This window comes from Myodes glareolus, chromosome 2 (genome assembly GCF_982192425.1).
Source record: "Myodes glareolus chromosome 2, mMyoGla1.1, whole genome shotgun sequence".
NCBI lineage: Eukaryota > Metazoa > Chordata > Mammalia > Rodentia > Cricetidae > Myodes > Myodes glareolus.
This window is the reverse complement of record NC_142027.1, coordinates 71,341,745-71,358,182: the sequence shown is the minus strand read 5'-3', so window position 1 is coordinate 71,358,182 and position 16,438 is coordinate 71,341,745. Positions and strand designations below refer to the sequence as shown.

At 44.3% G+C, this 16,438-nt stretch overlaps 1 pseudogene; it reads right to left on the bottom strand.

The window, feature by feature from the left end:
- Positions 1–3,089: 3,089 nt before the first annotated feature.
- On the bottom strand, positions 3,090–3,468 carry LOC125413164 (cytochrome b-c1 complex subunit 7 pseudogene; annotated as a pseudogene).
- Between the last annotated feature and the right edge of the window lie 12,970 nt (positions 3,469–16,438).

Below are 16,438 nucleotides of genomic sequence, written 5' to 3'. Positions count from 1 at the left end.
GTTAAGGTAGTTGATGCACACAATTAGAAAGGCCAAGAGGTCCGTAACCACTCTTCACAAGGTGGAAAGCCAGGAAAGCCAGCTTGCATTGGAAGAACTGAGAATCAAGGAAGTCACTGGAATTCCCAACTCGGGACAGAGGCTTGAGACCTGAGGATGAATTTGAGGGTGGGTGGTCAATGGTTCTGGCAACTCTGAAGGTCCAAGAACTGGGAGGTCCAAAGTCCAGTGGTCAGAGGAAATGGACAGTCTCGCTAAGGAAGAGAGAGAAAATCTCTCTGACTCAGTGCCTTTTCATCTCTCTGATGCTGCTGCACTGGATGATACTGATGCACTGGACAATACTGACGCACTGGACGATAATGACACACTGGAGCATGCTGCTGAGCTGGACCATGCTGCTGAGCTGGACCATGCTGCTGAGCTGGACCATGCTGCTGAGCTGGACCATGCTGCTGCACTGGATGATGCTGCTGAGCTGGACCATGCTGCTGCACTGCACAATGTTGCTGCCTTAGATGATGATGCTGCCCTGGATGCTGCTGCTCCCCTGGATGCTGCTGCTGCACTGAATGATGCTGGATGATGCTACTGCCCTGGACGATGCTACCACGCTGACCAAGAAGCCTGCTCGCTCGCTGCTGATCGAAGGGCCAGTCCCTTCCAGAATCACCCTCACAGAGCACTAGAAGTAATGTTTTTAATCTTGGTTTGCCTCCACGCAATCATATTGGCACAAAAAATTAATTATCACACTACCATTTACTGTAAATTTCATACAGCTAAATGAGTCTCAAAATGCTTTCATTGATTTTATTGATAACTGCTAGAATCTTGACTATGCAGCCGAACAGAGGTAGCCGTTAGCAAATGAGGATCATTATGACATGAATATGGGTGATTATTTTCATTTAAATGAATAACACAGTGTGAAGTAGTAATAATATAGAGAAACTTGTTTTGCTTGCCTGCTTGTGTTTTTGAGACAGGGTCTCACTCTGTAGCGCACACTCATTATGAGAGCAGGCTGTCCTCACTCCTTTTCCAATTCTCCTGCCTCTGCTTCTCGAGTGCTGGGGTGGCAGGGGACCTGGGGCGGGGGGGACTTTACCCTTTTGCAAATGTTCTGAGAAACCTCTTTGTTGAGTCGAATCAAGGTTTGATCAATGCTAGAAGGATATTCCTTTAGCTTTTTAAGCTATTCACAATGCATACACAATATACTTTTGAATGCGTTATTACAGTTTTTTCATCACCTTTTAAAGTTTAGATCTCAGAAGAATAGTTCATCCATCTCTGATGAGTTGCCCATTCCCTTGGTGTAAACACACATCAGGGTTCATCTCAGGTAACCAGCATGGCATGAGTAAAGACAGACCTGGGTAAAGTGGGATGCCCCAGGAGGGCACCTCTATCAGCAGGGCAGATAAGATAGATGTGGGCAGACCCAGAGACATGCACAGTGGAAAAATCCGCTGAAATGATTAGGCACTTATAAGTTTGGAATATTAGTTGTCTTTAGACTTTATGTCTAATTAAGTATAATTTCAGTTTTGTTTAGTTTGTTTGTTTGTTTTAGAGGCAGGTTTTCTCTGTGTGACAGTCCTGGCTGTCCTGGAACTCACTTTGTAGACCAGGCTGACCTCGAAGTCACAGAGATCCACCTGCTTCTGCCTCCCAAGGACTGGAATTAAAGGCGTGCACCACCACTGCCTGGTGTAATTTCAGTTTCGGCAATGACTTTATTTAATAGCCTGCTTATAAAATTCTTTTTGAAAAAATATTTATTCATTTATTATCCATACAATATCTGCCTACATGTGTGCCTGCAGGCCAGAGAGGGCACCAGACCCCATTACAGATGGCTGTGAGCCACCATGTGGTTGCTGGGAATTGAACTCAAGACCTTTGGAAGAGCAGGCAATACTGTTAACCACTGAGCCATCTCTCCAGCCCCCTACTTATAAAATTCTTAAAAATTGAGTAACTAGCCCTACTGAGCTGGTTGGGCGCCAGCTCTAGCACAGCCCTGTGTCTTTTTGTTGTTTTGTTTTGTTTGTTTTTTCTCAAGAGAGGGTTTCTCTGCATAGCCCTGCCTGCCCTGGGGTAGACCAGGTTGGGCTCAAACTCCAAGATTTGCCTGCTTCTGCCTCCCAAGTGATGGAATCAAAGGCGTGCACCACCATGACTGGCCAGCCCTTTATTTTATTCATATCTGGTCCAGTCTTCACAGATGACTTTATAGGATCAGGATCTTGGCCTCTCTTCTACCCTTTCCACAGGAACTGTGTGAAATAAATAAACGATGGTTTCCTTTTCTTTCTTTTTAAGTATTTTATTTATTTTTATTTGATGGGCCACATGTGTCTGTGTGGGGGTGTCAGATCCCCTAGAACTGGAAAGCTGCCATGTGGGTGCTTGGAATTGAACCCAGGTCCTCTGGAAGAACAGTCAGTGCTCTTAACCACTGAGCCATCTCTCCAGCCACAAATGATGGTTTCCTAATGACATTAACACTGGAAAGCCCCCTCAGAACCTCGTCTCCATACCAGAACTTTACAGATCAGGCCACAAGAAAACCCGGAGAGCCGTAACTGGCCAAAGTGGAACTCAGCAGAACTGAGGTGAATGGGAGAGCCAATCTGACCTCAGCTGACCATCCGGCGTCTTCCTGTCATAGTCCTGTCTGTATTACAGAGTTCCTCACGTGGTAGGTAGTTCTCTACCGCTGTGATAAAGCACCATGACTAAGACACCTTTACATAAAGGGGTTTGTTTTGGTTTACAGTTCCCGAGGGTTACAGTCACAGATGGCGAGGGCAGCATAAATGCACAACCACACAGCGCAGGCTGCAGGCCTGCTGACAGCAGGAGGACGCTGAGCGCTTCTTAAACGAAGAGGCAGAGAGAATGAAGAGGGGATGGCACGTGACACTTTTTATTTTAAATTTTCCAGCAGTGGTTATAATAGACATTTATCTCAAGTGAGGGATCTACAGAGCAAGTAATTCTTAAACTGTGCTTCAGGTTGAACCAACTCCATAAAAACGAGCTGAGGCCAGGCATGCCCACAAACCTCAACCGAGAGGTCACTCCTTTGCCCGTTCTTCTCTCTCTCTTTCCCAAAGAACATCTTTCAGATAGGGCTCAAGGGAGAATTTGTCCCCCTCATATTTTGTCTGCTGCTTCCTAGGCTAGGTCTGATGCCTCAGGATCAGGTCGGGGCTCTCCTAATGTGAGACATTCTGCTGTTATCAAGGCCCCCAGGAAGCCTTCTTAGAGCGTCTTTCACATAGTCAGTCCTATATATTATATCCTCCCGTTAATTAACGATACACTAATCAGGTCTCATTAACCCCAGCTTGTTGCATCCTACAGCATTAAAATACCATCTCACGTGCCATCCGGCCACTTGCTTGACGCCACAACCGCAGGCCTGCCCACCAGTCTGACCTGAGAGTGGCTCATGGCATTTATTTCAAGTCTGCCCCCGTCCTGCAGCAAGGAAGCCCCCCCCCCACACACACACACAAACATCGATATAAACTGGGAGCCAAGCGCTCAAATGCCTGAGACCAAGAGGATGCTCCTCCTTCAAACCACCGCACTCATCTATAAGGAACAATAGAAACACGTGCCACCATGCCATTTGGACCGAAGCAAATCGAAGGTAATCGGTGAATAGCGCACTCGCTTCTGTGTCTGAATGAGACACGGTGGCGTGTGTTCCGTGCCGCTTGAGCGACTTGAGGATGATGTCCTAGAAAGCTAGCAAAAAATACATCACCAAACACAAAAAATACACGCCGCGTCATGCTAGCAATATCCAGAGTGAGGTATGCACACAATTGTTTTCTAAGCCCTGCATTTCATCTCCCTTCCCCCATGTGATACTCTATGGCTTAGCTGAGGCTATCTCTTCCTCCTCAAATGCTCCACCTTACGCTTCCCCTATCAAATCAAGACTTGGATGCCGCGACATTCTTGCTGTTCTTCGAGGGAGGAACAAACTGCCCAGCACTTCGTAGGCCTGGGTCGTTCCAGCACTCTGATGGAGAAATGCTGCCCAGGTCATGAATTTTAGTTGCTGCCAGCAGGCAAATCGGACTGTCTTCCATTTCCAGCCTAGCTCCCTGGGTCCCGGAGAGTGAGGAAGATAAACAACACAGCAGACAACTAAGCCTTCAGGGGGAGGTCCTAGTGATGGGTGGCTCGGTGCAGCCATGACTCAACGCTCTGCCAGGTTTTTTCATCAATACCCAGGAAGCATTCCACCTCATCTTTCCGCAGCCTCCACCCGGCTTGACTTCAAATAGCACTAAAAGGAAACCGCGTTCTCCTAACGTCTCTAGAAGGCAAATAAGTCACGTCCATATGTCAGGAACTTTCCAAAGTGACAGACTCCACAGCCTGAGCGAGCACGCTACCAGCACAGGGGGAGGACCTGAAGTTCCTGTGGATGGCAGTCAGGCTCACCTCCAAGTTCTTGCCAAGGTCAGCATGAGGCGACCAAGCAGCACAAGTCCAACAGGAAGGTGGCCTGACTCTGTCACACCAGCCATGGAACCTTGAGCAAGTTGCTTCCCCTCCCCCGCTTCCTCGTCTATAAAATGAAAATAATAAGTCCAATCCTCTCAGCATACAATGGGGTGATTGTGAGGACTCTCACAGTAACATGTGTGGAATGGCAGTCACTATTCACAGTGAAAAGAATAAAGACATTTATTATTATTATTATTATTATTATTATTATTATTATTATTATTATTGAGATGGTAGGGTAGGGAAGAAGAAAGCAGGCCAGAATAGAATGAGTACTCCCTAGCAGATGGGAGTGTGGTATCTAGTTTGCCTCTGTCACTACTTAGCTCTGGGCTAGAGGCTTGATCATTTTCCTTCTCTGGACACAAATTTTCTCACTTGTATAATTAGGTTCTTGAGTTAAAGCAGTTTTCTCGTCCTTTTGGGGAAGCTTCCTTAGAGATGGGATCTGCTGCCCCACAACTGAGTCAGGCTGAGGCTGCAGAGTTCACCACTGTGACTTGTGTTTGAAGAGTCCCAGATGAGTGGCCTTGTTCATGTTTTGGAGGCACAGGATTCTATCCCTGGAAGTCCCAGGCTGGCGCCGTTATATTTACTGCCCCCTCTGCCTGGAAAACTCTACTCCCAAAATGCCTTTTGTCTCCTTTCAAATTGTGCCAAAGTTTTGCTTTCCACATACAGCAAGTACAAATGTTACCTGCTTAGACAGGAAGCAGTTCTTCTCACCCTCATGTAACATAATGTGTGACCATGTACACGCACGCTCGTGCACAGACACACACACACACACACACACACACACACACACACACACACACACGCACGTGCGCTAGCACATCTTCTTCACTAAAATGTCCTAATGCCTCTTGGGATAGTGCTGGCACACTGTTGCTAAGGAAGCAGTTTGGAATGTTAAAGCAAATAAACGAGTAAGTACAAGTTATGACTTAGCTATAAAATGACCCTAAGGCTCACTGGGTGGGAGCTTCAAATGTTGCTACTGAAGGGCAGACTCTCCCACCTGCCTCGGATGCTGATGTGGGGGAGGGCATCTCACCCCCACCCTTGCCGTCACATGACAGATGAATGATGGGGACAGCTCTCCCATGCTCACAACTTAGCGACTGGCCCACCCCCACCTCCACCAACAGGGTCAGCACTACTGTGTTGCCCAGGTAAGGTGCAGAGGAATTTGTCTTAATTGAAGCTTTTGAAGGAGGAAAACCCTTCATTAATCTCGATCTTTTGAGGTGAGAAGATCCACTTTTAATCTGTGCCACATCTTCCTTGGTGCCAGCTTATATTTATAAAGAATATTGAAGAAGGAAGCTCTTACTCTTTGCCTCTGCACAGGCAATCAGGAAGTGGGCCTGGTTGCCAGAAACCAATCACAGTTGGGTAAAACTTTGAGGTCTTGCCCTGGCCTTCCCTGCCTTCTCTTTCTCTCTAATTCTTGGGGCACCATGATACAGTCTGTTCTACTACACCCACTCCCTTGTGACACTCTGCCTCAATTCAGGCCCACGGGAACCTGGCCTCATGAAGCCTCAGAAATCATAAGCCAAAATAAATCCCCCTTCTTCCAAGTTCCAGGCATTTTGTTATCGCAACGAAAAATCAGTGAACACAAGCTTCCCCTTTGTCTGCGGATCAGAACGCGGAACTGCAAGATGGCAGCAGAGAGGCCCTCAGCCGAGGACCTTAGAGGGAGAACAGACTCCCAGGGCCTGCCCATACTGTCTCCCCTCCCCTGGCTCAGCTGCCATGCGCCCCAAGGCACGCCAGGTCACCGGCCTTGCTTCTTACTGAGTGGCAGTTTCCCCTAGAATGAAGGGTCCACGTTCAGCCAGTTGCCTCACCATGGTGTCCCGGAACCCCACCACCCTATCCAGATGGTTCTTTTTAAGGCAGATAGATGACAAACCTTCAGCAGTTGTTTTAGGGAGGGTAGTTCACCCTCCAGACCCCAACTCCAGAACAATATAGACCAACAGACATGATGTCATTTAAAAGGTGTTGGAGTTTAAAGACGTTTCCCCCAAGTGTTTTAGGGCACTCATAAATGATTAATGAAATTTATACACGTGGGTTATTATCTAAAAATACACTCTATGAAATTCTTTTGAAGGCAAGAGTTTATGGGTAGGATTTTACTTCTAGATTTCTAGGGCTTTAAGAAATAAACATATTGATCTGAGTCTCTGAACCTTTGAAGAAAATCAATCATCTTTCCTAGGCCATCTTCCAGTTTGCACATTTATGATAACAACCCCCCCCCCCACACACACACATAGCTAGAACAGCTAATCAGACATTGTCTTGACCGGAAATGCTCATCTTGATTTTAATGCTCGTCTTGATTTTAAGTCTTTTGTCAAGTTCTCTCTTTGCCTCTCAATAATACATATCTTTTTTTCAAAACATTGGGAGAAATAGTCAGAGAGGTCAAAATAGACAAGTCCACAAACCATTTCTAACATAATAGCGAAACTTCCTAGATGGCTTACCAAATAGCTTCTTGTGTAGCCAGCATTGTTTACAACACAGACTGGAAAATTGTGGCCCCCAAAAGCACTCTAAGGTTTGGGTTATTTCTCAAATATGAGTTACATGTTTGTTTTCTTATTCGCTTATTGAAGCTATTGGAAGGCAGAAGCTGTGTGAATCACTAACTCTCAAGCTATGACTTTTGCTGTCTGTTGAGCACGCTGAGAAGAAAAGGGCATCACAATGTGTCCTGTTTCTCAGACAGTCAGAGGAACAGATGTATGTGTACTAGTTATTGTTCTTGTTGCTGTTATAACATACCTGGCTTAAGGGAGGTTCATTTTGCTCATAGATTCAGGGAGGTTTCAGCCCACCATCCTGGGAATGGGCAAGCTCAGTCTTAGGCAAATATATGGTATAACTCTTCACGTGGCGGCCAGACGAGGAAGCACAGCCAGTAAAACAGAGATCAGGCAGGAATGATATATGCCTAGCGACCCCCTCACTACTACTCCCACCGTCCCAAGACTTCTTTGATCTTGTCTGGCTCTACCTCGTAAGTTTCCAGAACTCCACACCTGGAGACCAAGCATTCAGATAAATGAGTGTATGGAGGAAATTAAATATTTAAACCCAGTATGTATGTATGGGTGAAATTATATCTTAGATTATGATGGAGCTCACAGGAGCTGGACACTCACCTCCATGTACAAAGATGATTAAGTGAAATACAGGATAGACCGCAACTCTCATCAGTCATTGATTGACAGACCCTGACTGTAATTCCCGGAAGAAGGGAACCCATGATGAAACTCAAATGTGACCTGGCCTTCTGCCTGGGGACAAGTGAGACGGGGCCCAAGCAGAGCCTGGTGAGCAGATTTAGTTAAGAGGAGGACAGGGAGGGTGCCAAGATTAGTGATGCAAAGAGGTTGCTATGAATTTGATTTGAGCTGTGCCTGGGTCCTTGGCTGAGAGAAGAGCCAGGTATAGTAACCGCCAGACGGCCTATCAGAAGGTGGATTAAAAGGAAATGAAATCTGAATGCTGACGTTGGGTTATCCTCAGGGTTGAAAGAGCTTGGAGTTTCAGAAAAGCACAAGGAAGACACCTTGGTGAGCACTTTGCACAATCAGGGTAAGGATCCCAGTCACGTGCCACACGTCGTGTGGTCAGTGGTGGGAGCTGTATGCATAGCACACTATCACTGATACCTCCGTTATCACCATAGCATGGCAACAAAGTACGTTATCCCCATATTCGTGGTGATGCTGGTGTGCATGAACCTAGCACATCCTGGTAATGTAGAAGCATAGCACATACGAGTATCTACAGTACATGGTACTTGGTCATGATAAGCAACTATATTACTGGTTTGTGTGTGTAGCATGTTATACTTCTATTTGTGTTTGAATACAGCTTTTCCAATTATTAAGAAATACTTTATTGAAAAACTGTGTGGATTTCTGCCCATAGCAGTCCCATATGTCCTGTGATTTTTTTTCTGTCTTTGAGTTGCATCATTTTCTCTTGTGCCATACGATTCAAGTTTGTGTAAATGCATGCTGTGTGACTCACCCAGTGGCCAAATTACCTAACAGCCTACTACCCAGAATGTAACTTGTTAAATGGCACTTGACTGTGTAGAGCAACACCGAAGTAACCCAGCCTAAACCATCTTTAACACAGGGCTCCACAAAACCAAGGTGAACTACCAGCAATTTCTTTGTGTTCCTGGCTACAACAAAAAGGTGGCATCAGGTACATGAAGAAGAGTAGGCCACAGGAAAAAATGACCTCTCTTACCCTCATACAACAACCAGTTCAAACTGCATCATTTAAAACTCATTTGAAGTCTGGCAGTGGTGGTCCACACCTTTAATCCCTGCACTCAGGAGGCAGAGGAAGGTGTGAGTCTGAGGCCAGCCTGTTCTACATAGTGAGTTTGAGACCAGCCTGGTCTACAGAACAAGTTCCAGGAAATAGAAGGCTGTTATAAACCCTGCCTTGAAAATCCAAACTATAAATATTCATTTGAAACAGGAAATGCTAGGACTGCTAAAGGAACACTGGGAAAACCCTTCAGGATGTAGGCTGGCAACAATTTTCTGAATAGAATTCCATAACACAGGAAATAATTCCCCAAGAAGGTGGAATTCCATGACATCAAAAAGCTCCTGCACAGCAAAATAGGCAATGAAGAGAATGAACAGAGAGCCTACAGAACGTGAGCGAGCCTTCGACAGTTATACTTCACGCAGGGCTAATGTCTAGAATATATAAAGAACTATAAAAGTTAAACAGTACAATAAAACCTTACTAGTCAGTAAATGGGACCCAAAGAAGCACAGACAACAGATATTTTTTAGGGGGTTAACATCTTTAGCCACCAGAGAAACGTAAACGAAAATTACTCCGAGAATCTTCTCAGTTCAGTCACAATTTCTACCGCCAAGAAAACAAATATCTAGGTGGTGATGTGAGGAAAAAGGGATACCTGCTACTTACCCACTGTTGGCAAAGGTGCAAACGAATGCAACTGTTGTCACAATCGGTATGGAAGCCAAGTACAGATCTGCCATATGACTCTGCCACACCGCTTCCGGACATACACCCAAAGGACTTGCCATCCAACTGCAGAGATATGTGTTCATCCCTGCTAATTGCTGCTGTTTTCACTATGTCAAGGAAAAGAAATCAGCCTAGATACCCAACAGCAGAGGATTAGACAGTGAAATCGAGAGATATGCATGGATTTATACTCAAAATGGATTTTTACTCAGCTACATAGAAAAATGAAATTGTGAAATTTGCAGGAAAATACATGGTACTAGAAAACATTATTTTAAGCAAGGTAACCCAGACTCAGAAAGATAGATATAGTATGTTCTCATAAGTAGATCCTTGCCTCTAACTGTTAAATGTGCGTGTTCAGGTGCGTGGTAAGGCTAGGAAACTTGAAAGGGGACTGAAGGAGGTTCTTTTCTGTACTTGTGATAAAACACCATCACCATGACAACTTACAGTCGGAAGGGTTTATTTGGGCTTATGGCCCTACAGACATAAAAGTCCACAGAAGTGAGGAAGCAGTCATCATGGTAGATGAAGTAGCAAGCTGAGAGATTGCATCTTGAGCCTCACACTGGGAATGACTTTGAAACCTGACATACTTTCTCCAGCAAGGCCACACCTCGTAAGCATACCCGAATGCCAACATCAGAGGGGACGAAGTGTCCAAACATCTGTGCCTCTGGGGACATTTGAGGCACAGATGGAGTTCTGAGTGAATGTGTATTATTGATGTGGGCACAACCATGTCAGAGACCCCAGTGCCTCAGACCCAAGGAACAGCAAGGTCTGCCCAGATGAGGCTAACGGAAATGGCACAACTTTTCCCTGGTTGGAGTATGAACACTGAGAGACTATACCGAATGCGTCAGTCACAGCTTCCTCTTCCTGGGTGACAGTAGCCTGAGACTACATCCACGTAGAGACATCCTACCAAGATTAGCTAAGTCTGACTCCTCATTCAGCTGTATACATGCCTTCTTGATACAATGTATGAAATAAATACGCTAACTTTCTGGGCTTTTGGTAATTCTCCTTGAGAGTGCATGATCAACTGATCCCAACCTTTCTGTGTGTCTGTGTGTGTATCTGTATGTGTGTCCGTGTCCTGTGTGTATCTGTCCATGTGTGTGTCTGTGTGTCTTATGTGTGTGTGTGTCTGCATGTGTGTCTGTATGTATGTCCATGTCTCTGCATCTGGATGTGTACGTCTTATATGTGTCTCTCTGTGTGTGTCTGTGTGTATCTGTATGTCCACGTCTGTATATCTGTATGTGTGTGTGTTTTATATGTGTCTGTCTGTGTATCTGTGTGTGTGTTATGTTTGTCTGTCTCTATGTGTGTTTATGCATCTGTCATTTCTTCATTTCCTCATTGCACCAATCCAGTCAATCCCCAAAGCCATGCAGATCTAGGCAGACATTTCTCTTTCGAACTATCCCATGAAACAGTAAGGCTTTAAGGCAAGGCTGTGGTCGTAGGGAAGGCAACAGAACACCAGGGAAGTGGGTAAGACAGGGGGCTAAAGAGTACGGGGAAGGTCAGGGGACTGGGAAGGGAACCAGACAACCTGAAATGTGCCTGGAAACCCCATTCAGGAACACAGTACTTTGTTAGCTAATTTTGAAACAAGGTTTCACATTTAAATTGAAGGAGAAGGAGAAGGAGAAGAGGAAGAGGAAGAGGAAGAGGAAGAGGAAGGAGGAGGAAGGAGAAGAAGAAGAAGAAGAAGAAGAAGAAGAAGAAGAAGAAGAAGAAGAAGAAGAAGAAGAAGAAGAAGAAGAAGAAGAAGAAGAAAAGAGAAAAATAAGATCAATTGCAGTAGCACACTCTGCAATACCACGACTCGTGAAGTGGGAAGCAGAGGCAGGAGGATCTCGAGTTTAAAGCCAGCCAAGGCAATGTATGAAGTTCAAGGCCAACCTGGGCAACATAGCAAGTCCCTATGGGAGTAGTCCAGAGACATAGCATAAAGACTGGACAGTAGGAAAGAAAGCTTTGCCTGCAAATGAAATGAATATTTGTGTATAAAGCCCTGAGGAGTCTAGAAGTCTTCTGTGAAAATAGGAAATTCTTACAGCAAGCTATCGAGTCAAATGCATAAGGATCAATTCTGGTTTTATATACAAACAACAAACAATTAGAAAACAAAACTTGCAAAGTAACCAGTCAGGATAGCATCACAGTACATAAAATGGGAGCTAGTTTGACAAAAATCACCTAAAACTTCAGTACTAAAAATTATGCAGTATCACTAAGAGATAAACAAATTGAACAATAAACCATATTCATTCACTCACTGAAAGGCTCAAACTGTTCAGTTGTCAATTCTCCTGCTAGTGAAATTGATCTACACAGATTTACCTCCTGTGAGCAAAATCTCCAGGCATTTTTTTTTAGAAATTGACAAATTAATTCTAAAGTTTATGCAAAATTAAAAAGGACTTATGTGACCAAAATAAAGTTATTTAAAAGATCAAGACTTAAGGACCACACATTAACCTAATAGCAAGACATTAAAAAATATTTAACAGTCTTGGCAACGGGTTATTGACATATAGGCAATGAAATGGGAAATTGAGAAAGTCACGCATAATTAATTGGTTTGTAACAAAAACACTCAACAGGGGAAGCCTTTATGAAATGATACTGAACTGCTGAATACTATTTTAAACAAAATAGTCCTCCAGCCATTACCTCACACCATATATCACAAAATTAATGCATGAGGACCTGAGACAAATCTCCAGTACAGCAAACAAACACAAACAAATAAAGAATTTGAGGGTAGGGTATAGCTCCACAGTAGAGAGCTCGCCTAGCATGATCCCTGGGTTCGATTCAAAGCACTGTAAAGCATTAACTTTAGATGAATAACAGATTTCATCACAAAAACTAAATTTGCTCAGAAGCTAGGAGTAAGCAGGAGTCCTCACAGCACTGGGCTGATGTGGGAGTCCCCTCTGGGTGCTGTGATTACCATTAATGAATAAAGAAACTGCCTTAGCCTGTTGATAGGGCAGACCTTAGGTAGGTGGAGGGGACTGGACTGAATGCTGGGAGAAGGAAAGTGGAGAGAGACGCCATGGGTCCGCTGTTGGCGGTAGACATGCTGAAACTTTGCTGGTAGGCCACAACCTTGTGGTGATACATAAATTAATGGAAATTGGCTAAATTAATATATAAGAATTAGCCAATAAGAAGTTAGAGCTAATGGGCCAAGCAGTGATTTAATTAATACAGCTTTTGTGTGATTATTTCAGTTCTGGGCTGCCCAGATGAACAAGTAGGCCCTCCCACTATAAACTGGGCAGAGTTCTCAGAGAAGACAGGCACAGGAAATACTCACCATCAAAAACAACCCCCTGGAATTCCTTATCTCATCAAAGTAATAAGCTCGGTCATTAAAAAGAGAGCAGTAAGAAAATTAAAATTAAGCCCCCAGCTGAGACAAAATATTTGTAATCTCTACACATTAGAAGAGACTTTCATCCAGAATACAGAAAGAATGGCTGTACACTAGGTTTTTAAATAGAGGTAGACAATAAATTTAAAGAAAGTTCCTGAAAGAAACTATGCAGGTGACTTTGAGAATGTGGGAAGCACTCACCATCATTAAGCACCAAAGAAGGACAAGGTAGAACCCTGAGGAGATAACCTTTTCAGAAAGCTATGGTTACCATGACATCAAGCTCCTCCTAAGAGGTTGAAACACTGTAACATTCATCACACTACTGGGAAGGGAAATGGTAGAGCCACTTTAGAAAACTGTTGGTAAGTTTCTTTCTCTCTTAAAAAAAATTATATATGTGTGTTCGTCTGTGTGTGGGTGTGAGCTCGCACACGAAGTACTCCTGAAGGCCAAGGGAGCGTGCCAGATCCGCCAGAACTGGAGTTACAAGAGGTTGTGAGCCCCTCAACACAGTGCTAGGAATCAAACTCCAGCCCTCTGCAAGAGAAGCGGACGCTTTTAACTGCTGAGCCGGCAAAAGCCCCATGCTAGAGTCTTTCCAAAGTAAAAGATATACCCAATCTATGAGCAAGCAATTTCACTCCTGGGTAAATTGCCTGTGGAAAGTGAAAACATGGTCACAAAAAACTTACTCAAGAATTGTATCAGCTCTGTTCACCATAGTCCAAGACTGGCAAGAGTTCAAATATCAATCAATACAAGAACGGATGGATACATTGTGGACTTGTGTTGCACAATCAAATACTGTTTATAAACAAAAGACTATAAATTACTAATACACTCAGCATCAATATGAATCTCAATAAGGAATAAATAATTTATTTAATTATATAATTAATTTTTATAAATTTTTATAATTATATATAATTTTATAAAATAATAAAACAAAGGGTTCCAGATATAAGAGGATTCATACCATAGAATTTCATTTACATAAGATTAAAAAAACAAGCTCAACAACTCTGTAGGAATAAAACAAAAGTCGGGATTGCCCGAGGAGGATGGGAGCAGGAGACTTCAGAGATCATTAAATATTGAACATCTTTGTGTGGATTAAGAGATGCAGTACAAACACCTAGTGGCAACTTGGAGTGTGCACAGCTCACTATGTGTACGTCCTACTGGGTAAAAATAGAGTAAGGTAGGGAGTCCAGAGAAGGAGACTATAAGACGGTAGGAAAAGGAGGATGTTTCAATTATTCTTTACTTGCCAGCATGCAGTCACGCAGGCCGTGTAAACATAGGTTCAGGCATTCGCTATGAACTGAGACAGGGTCATAGAAGCATCATGTATTTCGGCCAACAGAGAACTTCGACTCTCGATTTGGGAAAGGTCTTTTCTCTGTTGTTTGGTTCCCTCTTGGCCTTTATTATCAAAATTCCCACACAGGCCTGAAAAGAGGGAGAACAGAAACACACTGATTCTGCTTTTCACACATACAGAGTCCAGGACAAATTGTGCATTGTTGATATTTTCATATTTTACTTCCTGCCACAATTCTGCCATGGAAAGAAAACTAAAAAGGGAATTACTCTTAACTCTTTAGCCTCCCAAATCTGCCCATTCCATTTGGACCGAGGGCTTGACAGGAGAAAACAAAACTAAACAAAACAAAAAACACGTTTCTTTAAAGAATTAAAAAAAAATCATCCCTATTTTTATCATAAGATATCCCTGTAACAGAACTGATGTCCCCTTCTCCTGAAGATGATCAAGTGACACTCTCAACAAACGGCCCCTCATTCTTTGCTAAAGGTACTGGCCACATTAAAATGTAACCGCATGGAAATGGATTTCCCTCTTTTCACATCTCTGTCTTTGGTTTCCATGGAAGAGGGCTAATTACCTTTTTAATAGCCCTAATTGATGGCCTTACAGATCATATCTTTCAGTCTCCACTTGTGTGGGGGAGGTGGGGGCGGGACACCCTCCTTTTCTCTTGACCCCTGGGCTCCAGCTCTTCCTCATTGGAAGGAGGGTGGTGGCCTGGTGAGAGGCCCCTGCCTTGTGCGCCTCTGTTCTGAGAACTACCTGCCGCCCATTGTGGGCTGACCAGGAAGCCCGGCTTTGTCTTGGCCAATTGACACAGCTGCACACTGGGTAAATAGACTCAGATGTTGAGCTTTTGTTTGAAGAATCCTTTCAGATTAATGCTGAGAGAATTAGTTTTAAAACTTAAGCCGGAGCCAGGATGTGTAGAATGGAGCCCGGGAGCCATTGAATTCACATCCACCAAAGGAGACCAACTGTCTTACAAGGGCGCTTAGCCCCTGTTCACTTTGGAGGGGACACGGAGGGACGAGACTCTGGCACTCTTGTCTGCTTTAGGGGCTTTACCCAGCCATTGTGTGATTACCTGACCTGATTCCATGCTGCCTCTAACTCTGGTCCCCAAAACGAAAGTCCCCCCAACTCTTGGAGCTGGAGATGCTGTGACAGCAAAATCCTTACCTGCAGTTCTGAGTTCTCTCAGTTCCCTATCACGGGAGAAGACAGGAAATGATGGACGGAATGCAGGGGATGACCAAGAACTGGTGAATCTCTGTGAGTTCTAGACCAGTGAGACACCTTCGCTCAAAAGTGAAAAAAGAAAAAAGAGAAGGAAGAGGAGGAAAGAAAATTGAAGAAGACACTCATAAACAACCTCTAGCCTTCTCTCTCTCTCTCTCTCTCTCTCTCTCTCTCAAACACACACATACAGATGGGAGGACTTGTCAGATTGTATACCTTTATTCTCAGAGCAACTGTTCTAAGCTGTAAATTAAATTACAAAACCTGTTCTTCATTACGTCTCCTACTTCGCCTTTTACGGCTGTGATAAAACACCATGACCAAAAGAAACTTGGGACGGAAAGGGTTTATTTCCCGTTACAGCTTAAAAGTCCATCACTGAGAGAAGCCAGGGTATGAACTCAAGGCAAGAACATGCAGCAGGAGCTGAGACAGAGGTCAGGAGGGAAGCACTGCTTACTGACTCGCTCCTCTAGGCAGGCCCAGCCTGCTTTCTTATGCAGCAGGACCACCTGCCAGGGGGAGGGGGCACCACCCACAGTGAGCTGGACCCTCCCACATCAATCAAGAAAATGTCCCTGCAGGCCAATCTGATGGAGACTTTCTCTCAATTGAGGCTCCTTCTCACAGACGACTCTAGCTTGCGTCAACCCGACAAAAATTAACCAGCACACTATGCCCATGGGCTGACTTATAGAAGAGAAAATGATGTTGTAGACAAGAATCACATTTGACTTGCTGCTTAGAAACCACGAAACCCTAAAGAAGCCACTGCTCTGGACATAGATATCTTCGCCGTGACAGCCGGTGACGTGCAGATGGAGGGCTGGAGTTACAGTTAACATTAGAGAACACGC